This window comes from Polyergus mexicanus, unplaced genomic scaffold (genome assembly GCF_030449975.1).
Source record: "Polyergus mexicanus isolate NDT 795.1 unplaced genomic scaffold, iyPolMexi1.0 SCAF_1, whole genome shotgun sequence".
Classification (NCBI taxonomy): domain Eukaryota; kingdom Metazoa; phylum Arthropoda; class Insecta; order Hymenoptera; family Formicidae; genus Polyergus; species Polyergus mexicanus.
This window is the reverse complement of record NW_027223321.1, coordinates 9,390,968-9,414,069: the sequence shown is the minus strand read 5'-3', so window position 1 is coordinate 9,414,069 and position 23,102 is coordinate 9,390,968. Positions and strand designations below refer to the sequence as shown.

Sequence of the window (23,102 nt, the reverse complement as noted above, 5' to 3'; positions counted from 1 at the left end):
AGTTGAATATTTTATCTGTTGAATATTATGTTTTCTTGAATTGATTAATTTTATAAAGTGAGGATAATTCTGATAATAATTACGATATATGAAATGTGTGATAATAAAAATTACAAATTATTAAAATATATTTTATGCAAATGCAAGTATCTCGATATTAAGCAAAACGTCATAAGTCCACGCCATAAAAATCAGATTATATCTCGGAAGATACAAGTTTGTTGTTAAAGCCACGCATGATATCGCGTTCTTATCGATCTTATCTAACAGAATAAGATTGTTTCTCTTAAAAAGATGGATTACATCTATTTATTATTAAATACTCTCCGTTTAATCTTGTAGCGACGATAGCAGCGATATTCGTGGAATTGTCGCGTTGCCGTCAAGTTTTCCGGATCAAGCTTTCACGATATTCACCAGGTGGTAAATATGCATAAATCATCATTAAATAATCCGAAAATCGCGATTTATTTTCGCGGGGACAACGATAAATTCCGGTGCCATTCCTTGCATACCAGATCGTGTTATTGTTGTTGATAAATATGAAAAGAGAGAAACATCGGATGATAGTCTACATGCGGCACGTTGACGTGTTATCGAAAATAATTTTTGCGCCAATACGTCATTACGTAAATTTAATCGGGTAACTCGCCGCGTTATCGCATCGAACGCGCAATCAGATGTAAATACACATGGGGATGATCCAATTCAATGAGCTGTCAATATGTATTTATATTCGGTATATCGCATGTGTATATATATATATATATATATATATATATTACTTGTCGCTACTTTAATTAAAGATATGGATACGCCGATAATCAAGGCATAAATATATTGCCACAAAATTAATCGAAGAAATTTAATGCGAATAGCGCATAAATAACTTATACATAATTAATTAATAATTTCATTGTATAAAATATATAATTATCTTTGCGAGATATATTTCATTACATGTAAAATTCATCTACTTTCTGCATATTTAATAACATTTTCAACATAACATATTGATTTACGTGGATAATATTTTCGAGCAAAATATGAATATCAAGATTATTTACTGTTCATATCATGGAGATATTGTGTTTGTAAACAAATGTTATTTCTATTAAAAAAAAAAAAAAAAAAAAAATTACTTCGCATCCACACGAATGCGGAACGCATTTTGACATTGTCTGATTAAAATATCAAATTTTTCCCCAAACTGTAATGAAATTTTTCTTCGATCTCTTTTGAAGCCGTTCGTATTGCGATGTTACTTTCACACGCCATAGTTTAATTGGAAACTCACAATCAAGAGATTCTTGATTCCTTTGATCTTTTGCGAGTTCGTTACGCTCTTATCTTTGTTAAAAAAAAAAAAAAAAAAAATGCATCGTACCATAATTAATTTTGCTTGTCTAGCCACAAGTCTACGCTTGTCTACGCAAGCCGCGATACGACGTTGAATAATGAAATTTATTGTTAGTTATTGTGTGACACACACGGTCCTCTATTATTCGTGTAATATATAAATATTACATGCTCTTTGTTTACAATTTGGAGATAAGCATGACGATGATTGTACAGTGTGTATCTACCATATATGTCGTCGTCAAGGGGCCTGTGAGAGATTGGTTATTACATTTGCGATAAGAATGTTTTCCATGTTTTTTCACTAATGACTAGCGATTTCCTTCATAGAGATAGATCCGATCTCATCGCGAGTCGTTTTGAGACGATGACGCAATCGTTCGAAAATACGCTTCGCGCTTAAAGTTTATGCGTTTTCCCGATTATTTCTCGTTTAAGTGGACAAAATAGCGTATTGCCGAATCCATTTTAATAAGAGAGATGTATCATTTTTATATATATATGTTCTTATCTTGCAATATAAAAGGATAGTCTTGTAATTCGAACGTTAGTACCCGAATAAAGTGAGATATCACATTTATGCAAAAGCGTGGATATTAAAATGTTATCAACATTTAATTTTTGTCTCTAGCGTCTTATTCTCGCGTGTCACACGTTACGTAATTCCATCTATACATCGGTTATGAATATCCGATCCTCGAGAATATTGGAGAAATATCGCCGGCATGTACGAGAATTGCATCGAGCTACGCGATATTTTAATATTCGTCTCGCGCGCGTTTCTCTATTTTCCGCAACGTATACGTCGCCGCAACCAATTGTGCTAACATTTGCAATTCGCTTCCACTTTCTACAAACAGCGTCTCGAGTGCAACCCGGGCGATTCCCGATTGCAGTTACGTTTGTCACGCGTCGAGCAGCAGAATTATAAATTTTTTCGTTATGACATAACGAGAATACTAAAACTCTCCCGATGAAAGGAGCTTATGTATGAAATTTTTACGCGCACAGCGTGTTTCTAACTTATTTTCTTCTCAGAGTTTACAATGCAATGTTCGAGCCGGAAATTGCGACGTCGGAAACGATCAAAGAGAAATTTCCCGCAGTTTGTGTTCCTGAAATAACTTTTTTTTTTTTTTTTTTTTATACCAATGAAACTATTATTACGTATATAAACCGAGGAGAACCATGTAATATCGCAGCTGTCAAAATCAAAACTTAGTCAAAGCAGCGCAAATACATCATATTTTTGAAAAGTTTCTTACGTCAGGAGAGATACCAGCTGTATATTGAACGAATATAACGGAGTTTATATGTCGTTTTTTTTTCTTCACTCAATTTTTTTCGCTCAATCCGTTCGAGTATTAATCGCGCGAATAGCATCTTCATTTATCTTCTCCTTTACTGTGTCGTAATTTAAAATAACCGATGCAGGTATCGTCGACTTTTAATTAATAAGGATCGACTCGGAAGTGATTCCACGGTTTAGTGGAAAGCCATTTCTATAGCCGGCCAGCAGGTGCAAGTTGTATCTCTCTTTCTATTCCACTTTTCTCGCTTCTGCTATGGATGCTGGTCGACTCGTTTCTCTTCCTCGAGCGAGCGAGTCCGAAGAAACCGATAGCCGCGGTAATATATCGGCGTATGTATTTCGATAAATTCGATATTCAAATCTCCCGGAGAACGGAACTTCTACGAACGATATCGCGCTATATATATATATATATATATATATATATATATATATTGTATCTCTCGATTCTATCTTATCGCGCTGAAGAACGAGAGTCGATGATGTCGGAAAACAGCGCGAAATGCGCGATTTTATTGCAACTTGCATCGCTTTCCGTAACTATTTTATTGTGTATTTGATTCTTGGAGAAGAGTAATATAAATTACGAGAAAAAGCGATTATTTTAATATCGTTATTTTATTGCGAAATTAATGTGAAAAAAAAAAAATAATAATATGTCAATTTTATGTGAAAAATGCGTTTTCCACGGATTTCGATCGATCATTGTAGTGGTATTTCACATTGCTTTTTGTAGGGGATTTTTCATCAGTTTTAATTATTTAAAAATTTTGTTTGAAAGAAATTGATCCCCATTTTTCTTACATACATATTTTGATTTTTGTTTTTTTTTTTACGAAACATTTTTATGTTATAACTACCATTATCATAATTAATATATTTTGATAGCCTCGAGTTATATATACGGGATAATAGCACGGATGCTAGTTTTTAATGGCAATCTTTGAGTGATTGCAAGAGAGAACAGGAAGACGGTATATAGATTATTTTGAAGTGCCTTCGCCCTTTGGCGAAACGATCACCTCTTCACGAGGCAACTCTCTCCTGCGGAAGCTCTTTGATTCGCGATGTAGCGGCCTTGAATGTAACGCGAATCGTGCATTGTTGAATGAATGGATTGTTTGTACGCACGGACGATTTTTCATTCGTGGCTATTCTTTTTTCGATCTCTCGTTATCATCACGTTCTCGCAATGCTGTAAGATGCTTTTTTTTTATCGGAAAAAACTTCTCGAAAATTTTTTAAAGAAACTTTCGGACGCGTATCTTTTAAAAAAAAAAAAAAAATTGTGTATGCCATATAGGGGAAAGTTGGGTAAAATCGGATACGCGGATCAAACCGGATACTTTTTTTTTTTTTTTTTTTTTTTTTTTTTTTTTTTTTTTAATAATGGCTGCTATCTATGGCTAACTTGTGTTATTAGTTGTAGATCGACATCATCATTATTTTAAAATAAATCGAGCCCCTATGCACATAATATTTCTTTTTTAATAAAAGTTCAAAGTTTTTAACCCTCCAAAGATCGATATCGAGGCAAGAATCGAATCGTCGTGCACTTTTTCTGTATAGAGCATCTGTTTGGGTAATTGTGGCATTGCATTCTGTACATATTAGAGAGTATATCATGTTAGTTTTGATCGGTATTTTGTACGCCGAAATGTACAACCACCGTATTTGTTACTTTCCTTTGTGATGGGGCAAAACCGGGTACACATGTCATATAACGAAAAGAGGGAGAACTACTATCCTGACTTTATGCATCTACAAAAAGCAGTTGAAAACGAAAACTAACGTTCAGAAAAAGAAATCGCTAAAAAAAAAAAACCTTTTTGAGACCCCTAAAGTTAAAAAGTTAAATAAGCAAGTCCTGCACCAACATCCGCGAGCAAGAGAATATTTTTATTTGTGACTTTTATCAAATAGAATACATCTTTATATTGATTTTGATTAAAATAAATCTAGATTTTGTAGATAATTACACGATGTTTGCATTTTTTCAAATAGGCACCCGGTTTGATCCTATCGGTAGGACAAAACCGGGTACTTTGACTTCTCCATAAAATCTTGTTATTTTTGATATCCAAAAATTTTTTTTCCAGTAATTAGTTTTATTTTCTCATAGTTTAAGGTTCACACTAAAGACCACTAACGTTTGCCTAAGTCGGCAAATTTCTTTTTACTCTCAGATTTTTTTGTAGGAAGACAGATCCAAAAAGGTATCCGGTTTTACCCTACTTTCTCCTACAACTTGAAAATTTTTTTCAATATTAGATATTAACATTACATATCTCCATTGAAACTTTTAATTGCAATTTATCGAGGAATAATATATTTATATCTTTCGGATATACAATCGAAACACTAATAAGAGCCATTGAGAATTATTTTATTTTTCAATTAATTAATTTTACAATTAATAAAATGATATTAAAATGATTGTTATTTTTCGTCATTTATATGTCTCTTCTCCACAATAAAATATCTTATGGAAAGCGATATAAGTTGCACAATACTGGTCTACACATTAGGCGCAAGTTTCTCGCGGATATAAATAGAATGCCTTGTCCCGTTGGTCTACGAAAGGAGCAAATGGATTATCGCGCGCGCACCGACCCTCCGACCACGACTTCTCTTCGCTCTCTTCTTTCTCCTTTTCCTTCTCCTTCTTCGTCTCGCCTTCCTCTCCTCTCGGATGTTTTACGCCTTTTTTTACTCACGCACGACTCTTTGGGACCGGCAAACTGCGTGGCTTTCTATTTGGCGTAGACGGTGCCAAATCGTCAAGTAACTAAAATTATTACCAAAGGTGTACGTATTTTCTTCTCACACAGGGTCGATTGCTATGTAGATAATTGAACTATCTTGTGCGCCGCTGCGTATTTAATTAACGACACTTGTCCCTTTTGTCAATGAGATGAAAACCATTTCACGAGTAGTACTTTTCATTCGCGGTTTGTATAATCAAAGTGTTATGTACGACGCGATATACGGTTTGCGATTCCGCGGAGCAATTTTACTGCGTGGAAAAATCCGCGCACTACATTTATGACAACTATGGGCGTTTGATCAACCGCGCCCGAAGCGCGAATATAAAATATTCATCGAGTTGACGGAAGATTTTCTCCTCGCGGATCTCTAAATACGAATGCCGTCTAAAAAGACCGTTTAAAGTTCGACCGATGTAGCGTCAGACATCATCTCATACATAATTTTTAAGCAGGAATGTGATACTACTTTCAATGTTATAAATACATGAAAATTATTTTTCTGTCTATTCATAAATGAAAATGTAAATGGTATGTAAAATAAATATAAGGTAATATGTAATGTATATCTAGAAAATGTAAGATACACCGGGAAAAAATAATGCTGTTGCTTCAATTAAAGTCTACATCACGGGCTGCCAATAAACACGCATAGTTCGTTCAATGATATTTCTATTGGACCAAATATCTGGATAGTTGTTTTAATAATTCAGAGACATTTGGACCGATAAAAATATCATTAAATGAACTATGCATGTTTATTGACAGCCCATTGACGTAGACTTTAATTGAAGCAACAGCATTCTTTTTTTCCGTGTACATTTTTCTGTATTTAACTTTGCATCTTACCGTGTTATTTCGCGATTATGGTAGATGCTACGCGATGTAGTTATATTCATGACTATGGCTATTTTCCATTCAAACGTCTCTCCGCTTGACGTTATATATTTCACATTTTTATAATATTTTTATAACGTCTACATAAACATCAGGCGTAACAATAACAACAATGAATTGCATTAATTTTGTATTTAGAATGTCGCATCGCAATATTGTGCAAGTCATAAAATAAAAGAAAAGACTTATGTCGATATCGTGTCACAAATCGTTGCCTTTAAATAGGTGTCGAGTCTTCCTGCGTACCCCGCGCAGGTTTTAGCGCGAAAAATCGCTATTCGTGGACCGATTTGCGAAAGGTCGGACGTCACGTGGTTGCTGGACTTTATATATCTAAACCGGTGGAACCAGCCAGCCGGATTTAAAAGCGATTTAAAGCCCTGCTCGTAACTTTCGAACGACTACCAGTCGCGTCACTTCAGCTTTTCCCGCGCCCACCATCATATACACACATGCACATTCACATATGTACGCTCGTGGCGGATTAAACAACGATTAATATCGTTTATTAGTATCGTCGATTAGACGTAATCGACATGTATTACGCGCTTCACTGCTTTCGGCAGTATATGAGTCATGCGTCGTCCTTCGCTTGTTTTTGCCGCTCGCTATGAATAATGATGATCCTTTGTGTCAATAATCTCATGGTATATGCGGAATTGTAAAATATATTCTCTTTTATTAGCTTCGCGGATCGATTAACAGAACACGTGTGGATGAAGCTAAAATATTTATAATATTTACAAGCGCAAAATATCAAAGATAATGTGACTGTAATATTTCTAATGCTAAATGCTAAAAATATTTATTCATTTAGGTACTTATAAATAGAAAAATATCTTTGACACATTATTTAACATATACGCAAACAGATAATATTAAGAATGTATAATTTAGAATAATATGTGCCAGATGCGTATATCGAAACAACAAATAGAAAAGGAACAAATTGAATAATTGAAAATAATTTATTAAGTATATTAAATGACATGTGAAAAAATTTATTGAGTCGGAAAAAATTCATTTGCCTATCGGCTTAAAGATTTAAAGATTTTGTAAAGAAGTATGTACGATGCATTATGATAAAATATTGTAGCATATTTTTTTCTGAGAATTTTAATTAGAAGATGAAATTTAATTTGCTTAAAAATTTCAAAACGAGTATCGTGTATTGTTTTACAGCTTTGAAAAAAATTTAAAAGAATTTTTCTATTATTTAATATTAATTAATAGGATTTTTTTTAAGATTTTTTATTTTTATTTTTATTTTTTTTTAAATTACTGAACGGGCATATATTACGCGCATGTTTTGACATTTATAAAGAAATTAAATTTTATGTCATTATGACAGATATATCAAATAACAATGTGATTTTTACGGATGATAAAATTTCACGTGTAGCAAAATTGCGGATGCGAAGAAATTTTATTCGGGAATCTGAAAATTGAAATTGGGGTAAGGCAAGCGACAATTCCACAAAAGCAAAGAAATGATTAGAATCGATAGTCGCCATCGATACTGTCGAGCGAGCGCGGGGTGAGGTCGGCGACGCGTGCGTTTATCTGCCAGTTTAATGCTAACAAACGCGCGCGATTCGATCGCGTGTCGAGTACACGATACGTGTATTCGAACGAGAGACTAGTACGTATAATACATACGTATATAGACTCGACTCTCTCCCCTGGAAGAGGGGATCGTGCGAGCCAGAAAATCATGGGGTAGCTTTACCACCTGGTCGACCGCTCTCTCTCTGCTATAGTGGAATATGTATGTGTGTGTGTGTGTGTGTGTGTATCACATGTAAACAGATACATGTACACAGCCAGGATTTCCCTTGCAATTGTCTGCGCCCTATGCATATGTCTTTCTCTTTCTCTCCCCGCTCGTCTCTAAAATAATGCAACACGCCACGACGGCCTGTCTGCATACCAGCCGAAGTACGATCACGCGATTCGCTCGTACGTATCGGTCACCCGGTATGGATCGTATGGGTTCTACTCGTAACTACCTGTCTCCCCAAACTTGTACAGATTTCGAACGTAATGCTCAATATGTTTTTTAGTAGCTCGCCTTATACTTATAACATCAATCGTACATATACGTAGGATATATATGTAATAATATTGTACGATGACGATAGGATAGTATTGATGCTGCAATTTATATCTTCGCATACTATGTGTACAATATAGATTACATATTATGTAGCATGGTACACTGTAATCTAGACATCTTGTAAGGCAAAAGAGAGGCAAGGATTTGCTCGGCTATTTTGCGTTCTATCCGATGTGTGTTGCATTGTTAGTTGCATGTATCATCATCTTTTGTAGATTCAGCAAATATTTTTTTTCTATCTATAAACAATATTTTAAATCGAATTAACGTTTTTTTTTTTTTTTTAATACTGGATTAAAACTCATACATATATTTATATTAATTTTTTTTCGTGTTGTAATTACAGATTAGAAATATGTCTTATGAAACTTTTATAAAGGTATTTTAATTTAAATTTTAAAGAATCTAAGATACACACAGATTTATATTGCGATAAAGAAAATTATAATGTTTATCTCGGAAAAAGAATTATTTTATTTGAGTGTCTAAAGGAAGGCGCTCTTTTAATGTGACGAGCATAACATATCTCGCTTTGATAGCTCATGAGTGCAGGTATTGCGAAAGTTTAATATACTCGCGCAGGGAGAGAAAGGAAAGTCACAACCATATGCGCGGGATTTATTGTCGTTCAACGACGATAGACGCGTGATATTACGTTACGATAATTGTTTTCGATACGAGTGGCGGATAGACTGGTGCCCCTGGTCTCCACACAATACTTTTTATTCTACTCCGCAAGAGCAACAAGTTCTGGATCGACAAACGCTAGTCGATTCCGATCAAAGTCCCGATAATAAAGACGCTCGATTTCTTTCATCGATTAGGAGCAGTCCCTGCAAGAATCGCTTCTAATAAAGCGAATGTTTTATTTCTCTTTTATTCAACGTAAAATCAACAAAAAGTATTTCAATAGTTTCTTTCTTCGATTCGAAAAAGAAACATAAAGTAACTTGGAATATTTCAATCGATAATTCGATACGGAAGTGACATTTGTTCGAGAAGCCGATGAATAATATTGCAAATGTAGTTCGACTCGTGTAGGAAGTAAAACAAATAGCAGCGATAGCAAGTGGGACAGCCAATATTAATTGAAGCATCGGTTGAAGCAACATGTCTAAGAATCTTGCGAATTTCCTTTCTTTTATCGAAAGGAAATAATACACCTCGTCCGTCAATCAGCGAATACTTTTTAGAAATCACGATAAGATATATGTATATTTAATAGATAAAAGTATATAATTTTATATTTATAACGCAAAATGTTTTATTCTATTTCACACGCTTACGTAGACGGTTCGCAATTTCTTTAATGGTTGCTTCGCGCGCGTATTCACGGGCGGAAATTACGATGAAAATAATTTTGCGTGGCTTAACGCGTGCGAAAGGATAATCGCCGTGGATCAATCGACTAGAAAGTCTGTTGGGAGCGTGAAAAAATTTCACTCGATAGCGGATTTCTCGCCACGACGACCTCGGGGCGATATCCCGCTCTGCTATATCCTCTAGCGCAGTTAATTGTCGCTTGATATATTTTCTAGAAAGCCCAAGAAGAGGATCGACAGCCATGCTAGAGGTAGAACGAGGGCAGGGTTGCAAGGATATAAACTATAAACAACAATTCTCTTGCCGCGCACAATGGCCACCTCTTATCGCGAGGCGAAGGGGAGGAGGGAGACTCCTTTAGGAGACGTGATTTAACGCGCCGCGCGTACCGCGCGGGTATCGGCAGGTCGACCGGTTAACTAGAAAGTTGAAATATCTGTAGAAAATCTTGCCAAGATGGATTTCTCGTATGAATCGATGGTTTAGAAGCGATCTCGATCGCCACGAGGTCAGCGCGCGAACGATTCGTCAAGGCGATCGACGCGAATTCCCTGTTCTAGAAGCCTTGCGGTCGCGAATATATGTATACACACATATATGCGAAATCCACGCGATCGTTGAAAGAGGATAAAAATATTTTATCGCGGAATTTTTTTTTTTTTTTTTTTTTTTTTTTTTTTTTTTTTTTTTTTTGAAGAGTTTTTCACTTATTTTTATCTGCTGTATTTTCGAGATTTCTCAATCTGCTTGAAATGAAAAATGTGAAGAGAATATAAATAGTTTTTAAACTATTTTTATAGACATTAATTAAAGATTTTTTTCTCTATTAAAATATGCGTGTAATAATTTGTTGTGTTATGCGTTTTATTAAATTATTTTTATCGAGAAATCAAGAATCGAAGTGAGATGGCATAGCCGGTGAGATTGGTGCTGATTTTATTTCAAGGATGAATAGGAGCTTATAGCCTCTGCACTATTTCCAACGGTCCATTAGTTCATTGACTAGGAGATGAAAAATGTAATAAATCGCGCGACACACGTTCGCGTCTTCCTCTCGGCGCGATATAGAACCTTCCGCGTGTTGCACGGGAGAAAAATTAAATCGCTTTGCCTTCTTTTTCCGTTCCCGCCGTTCTCTTCGTCTTCGCGAGTAACGTAGATTCACGATTCGCTATTCAAGTTGACAGAGTTTCCGCGTGGAAAATTTTTACTTCCGCATCGTTCCGCGCAAAGCCTTCATCTAATACGAATGATGATTAATCTCGATAGAAATCAGTTGTTGCGCTTATCAAGGTTTATTAAAATGTGTCAATTAATTATGGGAATGAATCTTTAAAAATAATACCCAATAAATACAATATATCCAAAAAATAGATTTTGTATGAAAAAAATTGAAATAATATACACATCAGTTTCTATTAAGATAAACGCTATTAATTTCAGTATCTATTGTATACCGTTTCACATCTTAATTAATGCTCGCGCAGCATGTTTTTACACGCGGAAATTCAATCGAGGTAAGCGAAACGCAATGGAAACGGGTTTTACAGTTACGGCTTGGTGTTTACGAGAATCCTCTCTATACTCTCTCTCTCTCTCTCTTTCTCTCTGGGTATAAATGTTATTTGCATGTACATGAGTGTGTTTGTACTTGTCTCACGATTGTTGCCACCACGACGTTGTCCTCGTTGTCGACCTCGACGACGAGGGTGACGATGGTGGCGAAGGTATTGCATTAACACGCTCGAATGGAAATTGCAGCATCCTGGTCATTCCGACGTTTCGCTGACGCGTTTACGACATCGTTTCCCTCTCCGGTTTTAACGAACAATGAGAATGACGGGAGATGCGTCCACGCGCCTTTTCGCCATCGTCGAATCGCGGATCATACGAGTTAAAACTATTGTATGTTGATTAATGCCCGTAATGTGGGAACAGTGATTTGTCGAAAAGTAATTTGCCATGTATCGTGCGGTTAAATTTAGGAGGATCGTTTTTAGAAAAATATTTTTTCATTAATAAATATTCATATGTCGAGATATATATATATATATACGTAATATATATTTACGTAAAACGCATGTATATTACAAAATTATTTTCATATAATTCTTTTTATATTTTCTTTTATTATACTTTAAAAATATTTATGTCAGACGAAAAGAGAGAGGCTCTCCTTCCATTTTTGAGAGATTTATTTTATCGACTGTACGTCGAGATTTCATAAGCTGGTGTCACGATTTACTTGCTCCGTCAAAGTTTAAGCTTTATCGGTGTCAGTTTAGTCGACGTCGAAGCTTCTTTGGCGTGTACACGCGCGTTTCGTAGAACCGATCGGGCTCGCACTGCCTCTGTGTTCACCATGGAAAATCGCTGACGAGGGGAACTTTCTAAGTGCACGGCTGCATAATCCATCCATCGCATGTCGGGCCGCCGTTGTGTACACACGCGCGCTTGTGTACCGTGTACGATCAACTTTCGACCTCGATGGAAATGTAACAGGTAGTCTCTATAGTTTTCTCTATCTTTCTCTAGCGAAGGAGACGCGAAGGAAACGTATGCGTGATCATGTTCGAATTATAAACACGTGTACACGTAATAGTTTATGCAACTGAAACATACGCGTTGTGGAGAATGAAAAAATCGTTACGGTCAATCGTCATCGACTACGTCGATCTTTATTGTCGCTGTACTTTTGTGAATTTCGTTCGCATTCCGATAGCGTCCCGTAGTTTCCCGTTATCAATTGCAAAGTACGAAAACTGCGCTTGTAATCAGTGCGAGTGATGGCTCCCATGGATTCGCTATCACACGTGCCAAGTAGATATGCTAAGTGACCATTGTTGGTCGGCCTCACGTCACAAGCTTGTCTATGGAAACCGTAAGGTTAATTAAGAAGACTCTGGGCGTGTATATATAAATATATATATATATATATATAGTTATCGTACTATCTGCTAATGACAGATATATATGCTAAAAGATATTCTCATTATTTTAGCGAAGATATTAGGCATGGATAACGACGCGAGCACGTGATCCGAGCTCTTTAAACGGTCGAACGGCGAATTTCTAGAAATAATTATTAACCGTGAACGATAATAATCCCACGCGTGTACATATATTGGCGAGTTGCACGAAGGCCGCTTACCTACCTACGCTTGGAACAATATCAAAAGCACGATACGCAACCGTCCAGAAATTACAGCGCTCGTCTACTTGACGGCTCCCGCTCGTGCGATACAACGTCACTTTACATCTCAAATACTATTATATTGCATCGGCGAAGATTTACAAAGTTTACACACTATTTCAACCCCTCGTACACGTACACGGACTCGGCTTATGGAAATACACGTGTTGAAAAGTTTCCGGCTGCCGCCGTTTGTTCTGCCATTGCTTTGCAAACTACTACATCATTCGCTTACGGGAAAATACGCGGACATAAACAGCTGTTTTGTATTAATTTTAGAATCGATATAGCCATCTCTCCCTTAGTCTAATTTGTTGTCAACTTCTTGGAAATAGATTAAAAATTGCATAATCCATGTTTAATGTGACTTTATATAAATATAAAACAATAGAAATAAAGGAAAATAATGTAATGATGTGTAAACGCATATAATATAAAATATAAAAATCAGCATTTATCAGTTAATCGGCAAAGCTTTTTAAAGTGTTATTTTTTTGTTTTCATTTTTTTTTTTTACTTTTTGAAGATCTGAAAAAATTGAATTTCATAAAATTATTTTTGAGATGCAAAATTTAATTTTTCCTACACAATTTTATTTTTTTCCTGCCACAATGAGATTTTACAGATTTGACTATTCGCGATTAAGATAACGGCCGCTGCTTGGGTGTGCTCATCGTTTCCTTTTCTCTTCCGGTGTTCCTTACGGTGCTTCTCGGAAAGAGCGTCTCGTAATCGGACTCCGAAGAGTTTCATTTTCATGTGTTATTATTGGTCCCTGAACCAGATTAGATTAATGCAGCAGTCATTAGTGTTTGCGTCATGTCCTCACCCGAGATAGTTCATCCGCTTACTCTGTCCTTACTCTCCTTTCCCCTAATCTTCTCTCTTACTCTGTCCCTCTTCCTTATGTCTCCTGTTGGCTCGGAGCTTGATTTGTCACAGTGCCGTTTCTGCATTAGTGTGATCATTAGTCACGAAGCCAACGCTCATTTTATACACAGTTCTCTTATTTATACCATTTGTGTGTATGTCAGAGATTATAATCTTATCTCATTTCTATAATATATCGATATCGAGAGAAGGTTATCTATCGATTATGGATTCAATCGTATGTTATCTTAATAATTTTATATATATTTAACGATAAAATTGTGATCTGGAAAAGCGTATCTTATTCGGAGCGAAATAATATTATATTGCTACATCGAAATTTTATCGATTTATGTAATATATATTTAGAGAGTTCCATAATATTATCTCCTATATATTCCTTCAAAGTTTATATTTTAGAATTCTCGCTATAAATACGTGAGATATCTCGATGATCCGTTGTCGGCGCTTCGAAAATTCGCTTTTATTCCTATAAATGTATCATTCTCATCGTTAACGCGCAGGTCGGCGTTTGCGCGAAACAGTACTTTCCGCTCGCACATTAATTCGCCTCTTCTTCACTTCTCTCACGATGCTCCCTTTGCTTCGCTCGCGTACGGTTTATCATAACGTCGCTCGGTCTCTCTCTCTCTCTCTCTCTCTCTCTCAGTGGCTCACATGTTACAGCTCCTCGTTCCAGTTTTATTTTTACACGGGAATGGATTTATTTCCGGCGATAACTGCGTTTCGTAGGACCGTGTACGGACTGTAAATTTATCAGAGCGCCTACGTCTGCCCATTGGGCAGGTGGACGTGACGTGCTTTTTCTTCTCTCGCCCTTCTCCACACAATCTCTCTCGAGAACCAGTTTTCCTACCTCCGTATTAATTAGCCCTCTCCTTTCACAATGCGACGTTTATTAAGCACTTACTGCTCGATGTAGATGATTAAATAAATGATATTCTTTATGTATAATTCTTTCATAAATTGCATTTTGAAATGTGTCAAATAGAAATTTGCAGATGATTAATCTAAGCGACATTTAATAGAAAAAGATATAATTGCGACGAGATATAAAAATTATGGTCATCATAAATTACACGAAGAATATTAGTTTCTGATAAAATTTTTTACTATAATTGTAATTTATAATTTTTTTTTCATAAATATTTTCACCAGCTTTAATAATTTAATTATATACTATAAAATTAAAATTTTTTTTTTTTTTTTTTTTTTTGTCTTTTACACATGCATTTTGCGATTCTGCTATAAGATTTTCGCTATAGATAAGGATGCATATAATCCTGAGCAAAATTCTCGCAATCGGTTTCATTAGGACTCGTTGAGTCGGGCTCTCTCTCTTCGAGTCTTCGGGTTTGGTTGGTTCTCTCGAACGGAGGGCCATCTAAGTTTATCCGCGTTATTTCTGGCGGGAGCTGACGCACCGCTTCTCTCCTCTCCTGTTCTCTCCTCTCCTCTCCTCTCCTCCACGGTCGGTTGCTTTCAAAGAATTATCCCCGTGTACGTTCGGGCAAGACGCGATGCAAAAAGTTAGCCATCGGTCGAAATGGTTTGTCTCTTCTCCTTTCCTCCGTCCCCTTTCTCTCTTTTGAAGAAGAAAGCGTTCACGGGGATGTTGAAATTTTTCAAGTTATCGCTGTCACTCGCACGCTATCAAATATCCAGATATGCTTAAATTTAATAAGCTCCTGTTATCTTTATCCATCCGGTATCAAATATCACGAACTGTATCCTTTTTTCAAGATATCGATACCATTCCAGTAATCGATGCAACGATAAACTTAAAAGAAATTAATATAAGTCATTAATATGCATTAATATGTAAATAGTGTACAGAATATGTTGCAATTATATCATTCAATGATAATGTTTCTTTTTTTTTTCTTCTTTTTTCACTGGATACCTAGATATATTAATATTTAATATTATAAATGAGAGACAATGTGAAAAGTTTTGTCGAAAGTTTATCAAAAGAGAAACGCTAATATATTTTTACTATCGTAGAATATCGTAAGCATCCTCCATGTACTCGTGTGAGTAGTCGAGCTCATTTTGTCTATTTCCGTAAATCTGTTTCCGAGCTTTTCCGAGTTACGGCGTAGTTTCAACGATGATTGTCACGAGATCTCATTTATGTACTTCCCCGTGTCTTCCTCGTGTCGTAAAACAGCCGCATCGCATCCTACAGGAATAAGCATGACATTTCCGTGTCTTGTATCTGTTTAATTAATATCGAAAGACAGATTTAATGCTCCGCGTATCCGCCATATCGATGGTGCCGGATGTAAAGTAAAAAGGAGCAATAAATATGTAATCGTACGATGGCGATATTTCTCAAAACGTCCACTTATATTTAGATAATCCCGGCATTAATATTTCGAGTTCATTTCTTCGAGAGTATTCGTCTTCAACATATTATCGCTCCGATCTGTATTACTGGAATAAATTGCCAAGTTATCGATTATGATAAAATAAGACAACGCAATTAGTTTGAATTTCCGTAATCTTTTCTTATATTATCCGGTGTGATAATAAATAGCGGCTTATTCATAATTATTTTAATCGATATGTATAAATTGAAAAGCTATTAATCATTAATATCGGCATATTTGTATTGAAAATATTTATTTTTTTATAAATTATATTTCTCTCTTTCTTTTGTGCTGAACCAATTCAATAATTTATTAATTAATTTTTTTTTTAATAAATATATGCTGTTTATCTTTAGAACAATTAAAAATATCTATACATTCAAAATTATGTTTTTTATAAAAATATCACGAGGGAAAGAAGAGACTGTGCGTGCTACTGAAAATTGATGTATAATTTCTTCTTACTGATTTACATCATGTTTACGTATTAATTTATAGTGAGAAGATATCAATTTCATTAAGTAATAGTCTCTTGCGTAAGTACAATATTTACACGCCGTGTAAAACGTGTATCCTGAAACGCGTGTAGTTGAACACCAAAGCTTGATCAGGCCTGTCGTCTTACACGCTATGTGCGTGCATAAGTATGCGTGGAAGATTAACCAGAGAGCAGAAAAAGATTAAGTTACCCAAGGCTCACCTGTTAGTCTGAAAACTTAGTGTACGACTGCCGTAATCTGCGGCTCGATGCGTACTTCGGTGGCGCGGTAACTCGCTCTCTCTTTCTTTCTGTCTCTTGCTCCTTTTCTCTCACCTTGCTCTTATCTCTTGCTGTCTCGGTATTCGCAAACGGTGTCGTATTCATTCCAACATCGTCGTGTCAGTTAGATTGGCGTTCACTCGGATCGCGATAGAAGTTATGAATATTTTCTCTGCGACTGACGATTTGTATTTTATTATATTTTCAGTTTTAAGATCGATCGTCACGACCTTCATTAACGGTATTAAACTAAGAAATAATTTTATTTTCTATTTAAACTTGAAGAATGCGACAACTTATTTACACTTAAAAATTTTAAAATTTATTATTTAAAAGAAAAGATTTATAAACTTTTCTCTCTTTTTTTTTTTTATACAATACTTTAAAGGAGATTGACTGTCTCAAATTTTAATTTTCTTTACATTCGTGCATTTAATGATTTCAAAACTATTAATTTTGTCTTTATTTTTAGAATTTACGAATATTTATTTTCGTGCAAAGTTTAAATTACGAGTCAGAAAATTTTATCAAGTTTTAAACTTTAATAATTTATTTAAAAAGTGCAATAATTAAAAAAAAAATTAATAATTTTTATTTAATTCGTAAGTTTCAATTCGTACCGTCCGATATAACGACGTAGCAATTTTGATCAAAGTTACGATTCTTTTAAACTTTCTGGTACACGTGTTGCGCGTACCAGATGTGAGTTGCGAAAGGGTTAATGATTAATCGTGGATATCTCTCCACGAATCGAAATGACCGTCAGATTGCGGCCGCCATCGTCGCGGTAGCGAGACCGATTCCTCGAAATCCGGCGGGAAGTCAGCTTCTTATCCTTGGGCGTTTTCGGCGTTCGTACGCACGTGAATAGTTTGGCATGAGAAGAGAATAATAACAGGCGTCGTGTAATAGCCGTGTAAAGGTTGCGCGAGCCCACATCCTATTCTCGCAGCGATGGAGGGGCCCGATCGTGGGGCCCCATGTGGTGGGGCTACGCTCGCTCGCTCGCTCCTCGTGAATTATTCATTTCGGGGCCGTTTGGATCCTCCGTTCACGTGATCGTCCGTCAACCTATACATATGTATACGATGAATATCCGCGCGCGCGCACGTGTACGTGTGTCTCGATATAGCGCTCATCAGCCCTTTCACGCGTGTCACTCGTTTATTCTTCCTCTGTCCCGAACGTCGCTAAAACACGCCCTACATCTCGAAACACTTGTCGAAATAAACTTTCGATTTATACTCTCTTGATATATGTCTACAAACATGTTCGGCTTATCTACATCTTTTTACAAAATATTTACTCTCTATTTTTCTCTCCAACTTATATGAATTTCATCTTAAATTCAAAAAATATAAAAAGATGCAGGTAAGAAAAGTAAACGTTATAGTCGCTATTTTTTCGAGCTTTGCATTTTTTTAATATTGACGAAAATTATTTTTCAAGATCGATTCTATTTTATTAATTTGATTCAAGAATCAATAGAAAAAGACTGCATCGAATTTCTCACATTTTGCATATATATGAATATCGGTCGGTATAGGACTTCAGTGTCAAAGCGTATTCGTCATTTCCGGTCAGGTAGTTGTAGGACATCTCGCAGGGTGACGATGACATAATCTTTAAGATTCTCAAGAAACCGGTTTTCGCTAGATAAACGAAAATATATCTCTTCGATTTTATTTTCATCGTTCGATCTCACTGCTGTTCTTTTCTTTTTTTTCTCTTTTTTTTCCGTGAGAAATTTTCGCAACCTGAAAATTATTGCATCCGACAGTTCTTGTTTTGTCCGGCTTACGTAACGTTGGGCGCCCATAGAACAGCACGACAACAGGCGCGAGCCTTGCCAAACGAACATTAACCTCGAACTTGTCGCGACCTACGTCGCCATTTACGAACTCTGACATGTTACTCCAGTTTCTCCGTAATAATACGTGTTCATACTGAAATAGTAGCACGCCGTGCGAAATAAAATTTTCGCCTCGCGAAAGGTCGCGATTGCACGAGGCGCTTGTATAACACGTTGCCGCTTTAAAAATACTTTTTCGTTGGCCAACTACATTGTGTCGCGAGAGACTGTCTCAATGTGTCCAAGGGACAGCCTCACCTTAAAGAGTTACATTTTTAGAGCTGGCAATAGCAGTGATTCTTATACATGTATACAAGGATGTTCGACTTTCCCTTTAATTAATTATAAAATACGAAATATTTTTATTTTATTTTTATATAAGAATCGAGATCATCGGCGGGTCTAATCCTTTAATTGAAATTTATTAAATCATTCGCGATTTGTATTTTCATTTAAATTGTAAGCCACGGACGCTTTGTAAACCAAATGTTACCAAATACTCCGCGCGAATAAAATTATAATTGCGATTCATTTTACAATTATCCGTTTAATCGGATCTGTCCACTTGGCCGCTCGTCGACAGCTCGTCGAGATAATTGTTACCGTGTTGTCAAAACACTGAAACGATAGAACGTTCGGTCATTCGTCGGCCGTTTGTGGCGAGCGTTGAAAATAGCGAGGTGACAAAGTACGCGTAGGAGACGCGCCCTCGAAAGCTGCAAAATATCCGGGTGTTTAGCGCGCTTTTGAAAAACGAGACCCTCTTCGCGACCGATGTAACCCACATGTGCGCTCTGTGTCGGCCGAGCGTGTAATGATAGCGACAAGCGGTGGAACGGGCAGGCGGTGGCGGTGGCGGCTTAGCATCATTGAAAGGTCAACACTACTACAGAGAGAGAGAGAGAGAGAGAGAGAGAGAGAGAGAGAGAGAGAGAGAGAGAGAGTGCACACTTGTCGCCCCGGCTCGTTTACAATGCACGATGCATCCTTGACAACGACAGATACGTCGTTTCCCTTCGGTTCGTTCACCCCACATTGAGATATGTTTCGGGAGTATTATATTCGAACGAGAAAAAGAAGAGGGAACCAAGGATGTTCTCTTGCATGATCAGGCGAGAAATTTTAACCGATTCTTATTTCGATCGGGCCTGTAAATATTCGAATAGCTATATTTTATTCGGTTATTTCGGATAAATTTGATTACGAAATTATCGATTCCACATAATTAAATATTCAAGATATTCCAGTAGTTCGGTAAGATATTTATAATGCGTATCTTGCATCGTACTATTTGTCTTTATACAAAGATTATAAAATATATATATATATAATTTCTTTAAATTATGCGCGATCGAAGAAAATGTCGAAAAGTTTGATAAATATAAAAATAATATATAAAATAGAGAACGTATAGAATAGAATAAAATATATCGAATATATAGAAATAGCAAAGAAAAAAAAAGTGAGAGAGAGAGAGAGAGTCATCAAAATTTTTGAAAATATATTTTTATCTCTGCATAAAATAAAAATGATAAAAATCTGTTTATACTATTCTCAACTATCTTATAAAATATATCAAGTACTTTTTATATTAGTAATTATTTTTATTTAACCGGCACATCGACGTGTCCTTTTTTTCACGCGCTCACCCGACACTTACGCAATTCTTTCTCGAACACGAATAACATGTTCATTTTTCAAGCGCGCGAACACCGGCCTCGCGTATTCGATCGTCCGACCGAATCACTTTCGCCACGCGTTGCTTACCCGCGATGCAATTTCGTCGGCGCGTGCGGTCGCATCTCGACGCGAACGCGACACGACGCGACGCGACGGGACGCGGTGTCGCGGCGCTCCAATTAAACCAATCGACCGGTTTTCGAAACGGATTCCCCCATCTCTCGCGTCCGTCTCCATTTTCACAAATCCCGAGAGCTCGTTGTACGTATTTACGTGTCAATTCCGCGACGCGCGGTTCATTCGATTCGATAGCGAGTGACGCGGGGGCGGAAGGGAGCAAAGTCATCATCGTCGGGATATCTAGAATTCGAAGCCTGGGGGGGCTGGGAGGGTGGGAGGAGGTTTGGAAGGGGGGGGGGCCGATTCGTTTGGCGCCCGGCCAGAGACCGACTTACCCAATTAGGTTTCATCACTGGGTCGCGGCAGCTTCCCCTGGCTGCCAATATTTGCGATACCTAACTAAACTGATCCAATTATAACCAAACCGACCGGTCGCGCTCCAACAGCCGATTGACATATAGCTTGTTCGCTGCGCGCCAGATACGACGTAAAGCCGTTGCTGTCCCGCCGATGCCTCAATCGACATTCGTCATCGTCGATCGACACATGCACGTTTGCTAGAACCTTAAACGATGTCCGTGATAACTCCGGTTTCCGAGCGTAATCGAAAAGTTGACATAGAAAAGACATCGCGTGTCGGATACATTGAGAAAAATCATGTTTCCATCGAAAATCCTTCTCTACGTGCCAAGATTGATTTTTATAAAAACCTGTAGAGCTATCGTAGATATTTTTGAGAAGCAAAGGAATGTACAAAAAAAAAAAAAAAATTTCTTTTTGTAATAAATACAATTATTGAGGAATAATTTTATTTGGATCCAAAAAAAAAAAATTTTTTTTGTCGCACTCGTAACACTTATAATTACGTTATTCTTACGTCAAGTGCTCGATTGGTCTTTTCGCCTCATTTCTATTGTTGATTAATGATCTAAATAAGATAGTCTATTTTATTAAACATTATATTACACATATCGGTTTGCTTGAAAATAGCTTATATGAGCAATTGTTTTATTTATACTATCTTATCATATTGTTAATTCAGATTAATTCAGTTTCAGACTAACGATATTTAATATTTAACATTCAGAATATGAATTTCTTTTTCATTTTAAAATTACGTTTATATTCAATGAAACGTGTAATATGTGACTGAGGAAAAAAAAAAGACAGAATGGCTTTTTGCTCTTTCTCTTGCCCTTATTCTCATCATCCTTGACGAGCATTATTCTTTCTTTATAGCCGCGCATTTATCACAAAAACCTGCGTCGTGAATAATAAATTTCCACGAGTAAGAAATTCTCTCTCTCGCGATTTTGCTCAATCGAATTCGCATTTTGGGACATTATGTGAAGGAGAGTTTCTTGTTTTTCCCCGTTCGCCCAAAGCCGTCGCACGTTCCCCCCGAACGTGTCTTCCCATGGAACATTTGCGAGTTTCGGCAGCTCGTTAATTTATTCCCCGTCGATAGGTAGGTCCTCTCTCCCGAATTCCCGATTCGCATTCGCACACACACGTGCCCTTACACACACGAACGAGCGAGTGCTCTCGAGGCCCGAGAAGAGAAGTCGGTCGTAGTCCATTGGCATTGCCGGCAGTCCAGTAGGAACGTATCTACCGAGAGAGAAAGAGAACGATAAAGGGGCGAGGGGGAGAGGGAAGAAGAGGAAGGTGGGAAAAAGGGATGCATCGGGTGTCTATAAAGGAGAGAGGAGCGACGGTGGAAGAAGGTCAAGAGGGGGCGGACAAGGGGCTCGCTCGCTCGCTCGCCGCTATTCCGGGCATTCGATTTGGTATTTTTCTTTGTATATCGCGGATAGTTGAAATTGTTCCGCAAGCAGGGCATTGATATATCGTCTCGCGGGTCCTTTGAACTGCCCGCGCGGCTCCGAATTATCGTTCGCGCACTCTCACAGAACGGTGCTTCCCTCCGTCTCTCTCCCTCTCTCTCTCTCTCTCTCTCTCTCTCTCTCTCTCTCTCTCTCTCTCTCTCTTTCTCTCTCTCGCCGTCTCTACTCCCTTTCAATATCGCGGTCCTTTTTCCTCTTCCCTTCGTTCGCGATAACACTCGCATCGCACATACATAGACATCTCGACTATATCCCTTTCCCTCCTCCTCCCTCCCTTCTTACCAGTACGTTCCTCTTCGCTCCTCTTCTACCTAGCATTTCCGAACTACCGGAGACTACCGGTCAATTTATCCGATGGAACCTTTGCTTTATTTCGTCTACAGTTCGAAATGCAAGCGGCAGCCTGCGTTCCGTAAACGGACGACTTTTCTCCTCGCGTGCTTTCCGCGCGGTTGCTCCTGTAGTCGATCCTTTCGACTTCTACGAGCCGCCATGTTTGCCTCCTTGTCTTTTTCCATTTTCGCTATATGTCAGCGCAATCAATTTGATGCTGTCAGGATATCGTGCTTCAATTTTTTTGAGGACCGGAAACAATTATCTCGTATAATTGAAAAA

At 37.2% G+C, this 23,102-nt stretch overlaps 1 protein-coding gene across 6 annotated transcripts in view; it reads left to right on the top strand.

Moving 5' to 3' along the window:
• The window catches only part of Scalloped (TEA domain transcription factor 1 homolog scalloped), a 151,017-nt gene that overhangs the window by 3,154 nt on the left and 124,761 nt on the right, over positions 1 to 23,102 (top strand). The window lies entirely within an intron of this gene.